This window comes from Otolemur garnettii, unplaced genomic scaffold (assembly GCF_000181295.1).
Source record: "Otolemur garnettii isolate 467f Iridium unplaced genomic scaffold, OtoGar3 scaffold00006, whole genome shotgun sequence".
Taxonomy (NCBI): domain Eukaryota; kingdom Metazoa; phylum Chordata; class Mammalia; order Primates; family Galagidae; genus Otolemur; species Otolemur garnettii.
Genome location: NW_003852401.1, coordinates 13,543,792 through 13,552,661, shown reverse-complemented (window position 1 = coordinate 13,552,661; position 8,870 = coordinate 13,543,792).

Genomic DNA, 8,870 nt, shown 5'->3' with positions numbered 1-8,870 from the left:
AATCCTGCTCCCAGCACAGGCGCTAAACATCTCCTGTCCCCAGTTCTGTCACAAGCAGCTGTGCAGATGATCCTGTAGCAACCTATACACAGCTTGAGGAAGCTGTGGTGGGTAAAAAAGACCTTGTCCACCAAATATTGAGATTTGTATGTTGGTTGCTCATTGCTACTTTTGATCACAGGTGCACAATAAGGGATAATGGAGGCCACTGCTGTTTTACCGTCCTCTGTTGTTGCAAACCCCCACCCCTTCAGCTGAAATGACTCCAAGGAATTTAAAGGCCAAGTGACCTTCTTTTTTCTCTTGTTTTATTTTTCTATTTCCCCTATGAAAGCCATATATGGAAGACAAGGACATTTAAATGCCACTTCATATAAGGGGAAAATTAGAAAGTGATCATGTATAGCCAGGAGAAAACAAACTGTAAGAAAAGACCTGAGAAAACCTTAAGTTTACTCTTTAGACAGATGTTTGACACAGAGACAGCCTACATCAAAATAAAACCAATAAAAAGCAATTAAAGTAAATCAAAACCAGGGTTTGATTAAAGGGAGAATCTGTTTTAAAGATTTACCACATTATTAGAGTCAAATGTCCAGTTTTCAACAACAACAACAAATCACAAGCACACAAATAGGAAAAATATGACCCACTAAAGAAAAAAAATCAATCAATAGAAATTTCCCCTTAAAAAGACATGATGGAAAATCTACTAGATTAAAAATAACTAAAGGACTGGAGGAAGATGCAAAGAAAGTCAAGGAAATGATGTATCCACAAAGTAAAATATCAATAAAGAGAAAAATCTAAAAAAAAATCTAATGCTGAAAAGTACAATAACAGAAATGAAAAATTTGTTAGAGGGTGTCAGAGGAAGATTTGAGCAGGCAGAAGAAAGAATCCATAATTGAAGATAAGCCTACAGGAATTATCAAGTCTGAGGAACAGAAAGGAAAAGATTGAAGAAAAGTGAAGATCCTAAGGTACCTGCAAGTAGACTAAGATTTGCATTGTGGGGGTCTCAGAAAAAGACTCTGTGGGAGAGAAAAAGAAGAGAGAAAATTCAGAGAAATAATGACTGAAAATGTGCTATATTTAATCAAACATATGAACATAAACATCTAGGTATTTCAACAATCTCCAATTAAGATGAATGCAAAGAGACATAGTTTCATCAAACATTTAAAAAAACAACGACAAAGAGCATCTTGAAGCAACAAGAGACAAATGATCATCTGTAAAGGATCTTCAATAAATTTATCATCAAATTTTTCATTTGAAAGTGGAGGCCAGAAAGCAGTATATTTAATAGGTCCTAAAAGAAAACACTGTCAACCAAAATTCCTATATCCAGAAATACTATACTTCAAAAGTTGCAAGAGAAATTAAGACATTTCTAAATAAAGTTGAGGGAGTCCATTACTATTAGACATATACTACAGAAAAATATTCAAGTAAGTCCAACAGGGTGAAATCAAAGGACCCAAGGCAGTAATTTAAAGCCATAGGAAGAACTAAGATCTCAAAAAAAGGTTAAATACATGAGCAATTATAAAAACTAATATTATTTGTAACAAAGGTTGGTAACTCCACTTTCTTTTCTATGTGACCTAAGAATGAATACATTTAAAAAATTATTAGTCTAAGAAATAATATTATTGTTATAATATTGTAACAATATATTGAAATAATATTATTATAATATTATAACCAGCACCTGTGCTGGGAGCTGGTTATATTGAAATAATATTATTGTAACTTTGGCTTGTAACTCCACATTTGTTTAGTAGATAATTTAAGAGAAAAATGCATTTAAAAGAATTATTTGTATATATTTTGAGGGACACGATGTATGAAGATATAATTTTATAACATCAGCAACTGAAACACACTAGATAGAGATATTCAAGTATCATAGTTTTTATGTAATTATGGTTAGACAGGTATAAATTTAAGTTAAAATGCTATAACTTTAGGAAACTAAATGTACTCCACAGAGTAAACACAAAGATAATACCAACAGAATATACACAAAAGGAATGAAAAAGAAACTTAAATATTTCACTATAAAATATCAACTAAACACAAAAGATAGTTATATAGAAATTAAAGGATAGGAGAGCAATAAGGTATATAGAAAACACTTAGCAAAAGGTCAGAAGTCCTTCTTTATCAGAAATTAATTTAGGCAGCACCCATAGCTCAGTTGGTATGGTGCCAGCCACATACACGGAGGCTGGAGGGTTTGAACCTGGTCTGGGTCTGTTAAACAACAATGACAACTGCAACAAAAAATAGCTGGACATTATGGTGGGTGCCTGTAGTCCCAGGTACTTAGGAGGCTGAGGCAAGAGAATCACTTAAGCAAAGAGTCTGAGGTTGCTGTGAGCTGTGACACCATGGCACTCTACCCAGGGCAACAGACAGCTTGAGACTCTGTCTCAAAAAATAAAACATAAATTTAAAAAATAGGAAAAAAGAAATTAATTTAAATGTAAATGGTTAAACCCTCCAATCAAAAGACAGATTGGCAGAATGAATAAAAACATGAGATTCAACTATATGTGATCTGCAAGAAACTCACTTTAGATTTAAAAAATAGAATTAAAAATGAAAGCACTGAAAAATATATCCCTTGGGAAAATTAACTGAGATAGCGATAGTGCCTTTGCTCAAATTACAGAAAATAGACTTTAAATGAAAAAAGCTTACAAGAGACAAAGAAGGACATTACATAAAATAAAAACTTCAATACAGCAAGAAGATATAATAATTATAACATTTAAGCACCTAGTAATAGAGCATCAAAATACATAAAGCAAAAACTGACAGCACTCCAGGAAAAGAATAACTCTGCCATAGTTGTGTGATATTTTGATACCCTGTTCTTAATAATGGATATAACAATCACACAGAGATAAGAAACAGAGTATTTATTAAAATAAATGCAATCAACCAACAAGATTAAACATCGTATGCATAACATTCTACTCAATAGCAGCATGCACTTTTTTTCAAGTGCCTATGATACATCTAGAATAGAGCATATGATAGACCAGAAATTAAATCTTAACAGATTCAAAAAGATATATATCATACAAAGTATCTTCCCTGCCCATAACAATGCAAAGTTAGAAATCAATAACAGAAAGAAAACTGGAAATTTCACAAATTTATAGAAATTAAACAATATACTATTAGGTTAATCAATGGATCCAAGAAGAAAAATCATAGGAGAAGTTATAAAATTCTTAGAGACAAATGAAATTGAAAACGAAACATACCAAAACTAATGAGATACAGCAAAATCAATGTTAAGAAGGACATTTATAGTTACAAATGCTTATATTAAAAGACAAAAAAAGATCTTCAATCAACATCCTAACTGACAACTTAAGTAACTATAAAAATAACTTAAGAAATAATGAAATAAATGAAAAGAGAATTGAGAAAAATCAATGAAACTAAAAGTTCCTTCCTTGAAAAAATAAATCAATAAAATTGATAAACCCTTAGCCAAATGGACTATGAAGAGAGAGAGATTCAAATCCCTAAGGTCAGGAAAATATACTACTATTGATTATATAGAAATAAAAAGGACTGTAAGAGTATTATGAATCGTATGCCTATAAATTGAATAATTTAGGTAAAATGGACAATTACCTAGAAATACATAACCTACCAAAACTAAATCACAAGAAATGGAAAATCTGAATAAACAAGTAACTATAAGTAGTAAGGATATTAAATTAGTAACCAAAAATTTTTCAACAAAGAAAACCCTGGACCTGATAGTTTTACTAGTAAGTTCTGTCAAATATCTAAAGAACACCAATCATTGTCAAAATTTTCCAAAAATGTGAGGAGAAAAAACACCTTTGGACTCATTCTACGAGGCCAGCATTACCCCAATACCAAGCCAAAAAAAGACACCATAAGAAAGAAACCTACAGAATAATATTCTTTATAAATATTGACAGAAAAATCTTTAGCAAAATACTTATAAACCAAACATACCATGATCAAGTGGGATTTGTGCCTAGAATGCAAGGATGGTTCAACATATAAAAACCAATCAATGTAATCCAGTATATTAACAGAATGAAGGGGGAAAGGAACATGATTAGATGCAGAAAAAGCATTTGTCACAATCCAACACCCTTTTATAATTTAAAAGAAGAAACAACACTCAACGAGCAAGGAATAGAAACTACTTCAAAATAATAAAAATGATATATGGATTAACTCAGAAGGAATATGATACTCAATGGCGAATAACTATTTTCACTAAGATCAGGAACAAGGCAAAGATGCTCACTTTTGCCTTTTCTAGTCAATATAGAACTATAAATTTTAGTCATTGCTATTAGATAAAATATAAAAGGCATCCAAGTTAGAAAGGAAAAATAAAATTATCTAATTGCAGATGATACTATCTTATATGTACAAAACCCTAAAGATTTTACCAAAAACCCACAAGATCTAAACAAACTAGCAAAATTTCAGGATACAAAGTCAATGCTCAAAAATCAGTTGCATTCCTGTACACTAAGACTCTGAAAGAAAAATTATGAAACAAATTCCATTAAAATAGCACAAAAACCCACCAAAAAATACTTAGGAATTTACCCAGTAGATGAAAGACTTGTACAATTAAAATGACAAAACATTATTGAAAGAAATTAAAGAAAACATAAATAATGGAACCACAGCCTGTACTCAGGAGTTGGAAGATATTGTTAGTATTAATATTATCCAAAACAATCTAGAGATTCAGTGCAATTCCTATTAATATTCCAAAGATGTTTGGGGCAAAAATGAAAAAAGAACTAATTCTAAAATTCGTATGGAATCTCAAAGGAACCCAAATAGAATAGTATTGAAAAAGCACAAAAAAACTGAAAGACTCACACTTCACACTTCATGATATTAAAACTACAGATCTATAGTAATCAAAACAGTGCAACACTGGCATAAAGATAGGCACATTGACTGATGGAGTAGAATATATAGAATTAATATAAATAACAAATATATTTTTGACAAGAGTATCAAGACCATTTAATGGGGAAAATAGTCTTTTTGAGAACTTCTGAAAAAAACTATTCCCCTGCCAAAATATAAAACTGTACCTTTACCTATTATATATAAAAATTAATTCAAATTGGCTCAAAAGCACAAAATGTAAGACCTAAAATTATACAACTTTTAGAAGAAAACATAGAGCAAAATCTTCATAACATTACATTTGGCAATCATTTACTGGATATGACATCAATAGCACAGGAAACCAAAGAAAAATTAGACAAACTTTATAAAATAATTTAAAATATGTAAATCAAAAGATAATATCAGCAGAGTAAAATGGCAACCCACAGAATGAATGAAAATGTTTGGAAATCATTTATCTGATAATGGATTTATGACTACATAGAGAACTCCTAAAACTCAGCAAAGAAACAACCTGATTCAAAATTGGCAAAGAACTTGAATAGACATTTATTCAGAGAAAATATACAAGTGGTCAATAGCATCTAAAATGATGCTTTCAAACCCTTTTATGTACCCTGATTCACAGGCCACTTCTGCCTAATTCCAGTCATGTGATGACTTATTGTGTAATAGGTGACAGAGTTTACATTTTGCTTTTATCATTATATGTGATTCAAAAGTAAGCACAAGTCTGTAATAATTGATATTTAATGCAACTAATTCACTTTTCCCCAATGAGTCTACAAATTCCTTAAGGCAGGTTAGTCCTCTAAATCTTAGTCACTTCTCCAAGTCCACCACCTACCCCCTTGTCCATTGACTGAATTATCTGGGTAAAAAATAAATAAATAAAATGATGTTCAATATCACTACTCATTAGGGAACTGCAAATCCAAACTACTGCCTTACCCACCTTAGGTAGTTAAAGATAAAAATTTAGTGTTTCAGAAAGAAATCTGTTCCTTGAGATTCACTTACAGGAACCTGTTTATTGCCTAATGCCATACAAATAAATTATATTCATTTTCATATTAACAATAACAATTACCATTTATTTGTTGCATACTATTCATGAAGTTAGAACCTCTAAGCCTTACAGCAACCCCACAATTAAGCATTAATGTCCCTAATTTATGGGTGGAGCAATTGAGACAGCACTACCCAACTGCTAAGCAGTGAAACTGGTATTCAAACTGAGCTGTTTCTCATTCCAAAGATAATCCACCTCCCATTGAACTTCAGTTGCCATATTTCTTTTTATTCATGTAGAAATATGTTTTACAGGTGCTCATAAGGCTCATTTTCAAAACACATAGCCATATTTTCTGTAAGACAAATCTGAAATGGACCTGTGCTATATCTGTGAAAATGGTTTAAATGAAATACAGGTTCCATCTGTTAATGCCAGAGTGATGAACAGCCTAAATATGAAAGCTAAAAATTACGAAAATTATTTCTATCATCATTCATCAATGTACTATTGTTATAAGTCACCCTATCCCACCTTTACCAGCTTTTAATGTTCTGAAGTTTCTGAATAGTGGATTATATATTTAAAGGAAAAGTAATTTGGTATGTCTCCAGGAAAGACTACAAAGTCATTGACTCGAAAAGATCCTTGTGTTGACATCAGTTTTTTATCTCATCAATCCATAAGACATGGTTAGTTTCTTATTGTTTCAACATTTCCTTCTCACCAAAATTTAGTTTGTTTCCCCTAGAAACTTTTGTTGCAACTCCATATTACATTTAATTCATTCAATCCTTCCAATCCAATCTAGAATTTAACATTTCTTTTTTTTTTTTATTGAATGGTAACTATGTATATTAATGCACTTCTGGGGTACACTGTGGGGTTTTCACACACAGAATTTAACATTTCAAACATATATGAGTTGATGGAATAATCTAGTAGCTTCCCAGATTTGAAATTTAAATCTGAGAAATTAAGCTGGAGTGTCATTGGCAGGTATACTTTGAATGTCGATGGAATTAGAGACCTCTTTTTTCCATGCCCTCAAAGGTTTATAAATTCAGAAGTGACATTTTAAAGTTGTTGGGTTCCTTAAGTATCTGATGAAAACTTTTAATTCCTTTCCCGGAAAAAAAAAAAAGTGCATGCACCCAAATTTGGGGGAATACTTTAGTAATATCATAGCACCACAAAAGTTTCTAATCCTAGGTAAAGATCTCTTGCTTTAAAAGGAAAAAATAGGACAAAATAAGTTGTTCTCATCCTCCATTTACGCTGACATAAACTCACAGACTTTTAATTTTTAAGGAGTGCCCTATAAATGAAATTTCATGAGAATGATTCTATCATTAGCTACCACATGGGCACACTGAGGACCTGGATATATATCCTTCTATGCTAGAAGCACTACAGACCAATTTTAGGGTCAGAATCTTTACTCCTTGGGAGATTACCTGGCACATCTAGAGGAATAGTCATTCATTCATTTCTAAGCACCTCATGCCTCTTATATTGAGGATTCAAAAGTGAATAAGACAGCCCCTAAATAAACTATGCTGCCATATTTTGTCCACCTTACTGCCCTTTCCTACAACTTTCAAATAAAGAAATGTATCAAATTTATGTCAAATGAAAAAAGGCAATCTTGGAGGTAAAAAAAGAATCTCATGTGGATAAATGCAAGGAAGATTTTTCACTTCATTCACTAAGACCATGTGCCTAGCAAGTTTTCATAAAGAGAGCTGACAAAATTGATGACCTGGGCCTTGGGCATGAGAAGCATATATGGAACACAGGAAAGATAATAGCTCCTATAAGCCTTGGTGAACAAGAGACAATTAATGTGACTTCTCACACTTAGATACAGATCTGATTGTGTGGGGGTAGCTCATTCTTCTTCAATAACACCAGAAGCAACCGTTCTATAAATTAGGGGACACATTGTATGGATGGCACTGTGCAGAGCACTTCATATGAATCATCTCATTCATTGTTTATAACAACACTGAGTAGTAGATGTGATTTCTTTTTTAGTTTTTCTGAATTTACAGAGAGAAATTTTCTTAGAGAACATAAAAAGGTTTGCTAAGGCACTAAAGATACAAGCGTTAGAATAGGGGTTCAAAGACAAAGTAGACTGATCCAAAGTCAGGGTAGAATAATATTTTTCTACCCTTACTTAGCACATCCCAAAGAGAATGCAACATCAAACAGATAATTTTTTTAAAAATTAGGAATTGAGCATAGAGGATGAAAATATAGACATAAGAGAGTTACCTAAACAGTACATGCATTTATTTGTGCATGCTAACCCCCAAAGAGGGAAGATCATCGTGATCTAAACATAAGTGCCACAGACATCTAGCAATATCTGCAGATTAGTAGAGCCAATGAAAGTCTGAAGAGAAAGAGAGATGCTACTCACACACACTCTCTCAACATACACACACTCACTTCAAAAGTGTCACAGATTCATTCAGGGCTATGCCTTCTAAAAAGTAAAATCTGTGGCCAGCCTAATAATCCATGAGAAAGGTCCTTTTGAAGCTCTCTTGAAATTCTTGGTCAACCATCAAGATTCAAAGTCATTTTATCAAACTATGCAGAGATACCATCACTATCTCCATCTGAAAGATACAACTTATAAATGAAATTATTCTTCACATGCATTCTAGAACATGAATACAAATAAGCACATACACAGCTTCCCTTCACCATTAAACACAAGCCAATCCTTCCGGCATATTCTTTAGAAAAATAAGATTGCTGTGTAATATTTAAAAATAGGTAACAAAGCCCCCTATTAGGATGTGATCCAGAAACATCAGAATTTTGGAGAATAATATTCACAACTAGATTTGGGCCATTTTGCTAAAAAATACAAATTTTTATATGTCTTCAAAAT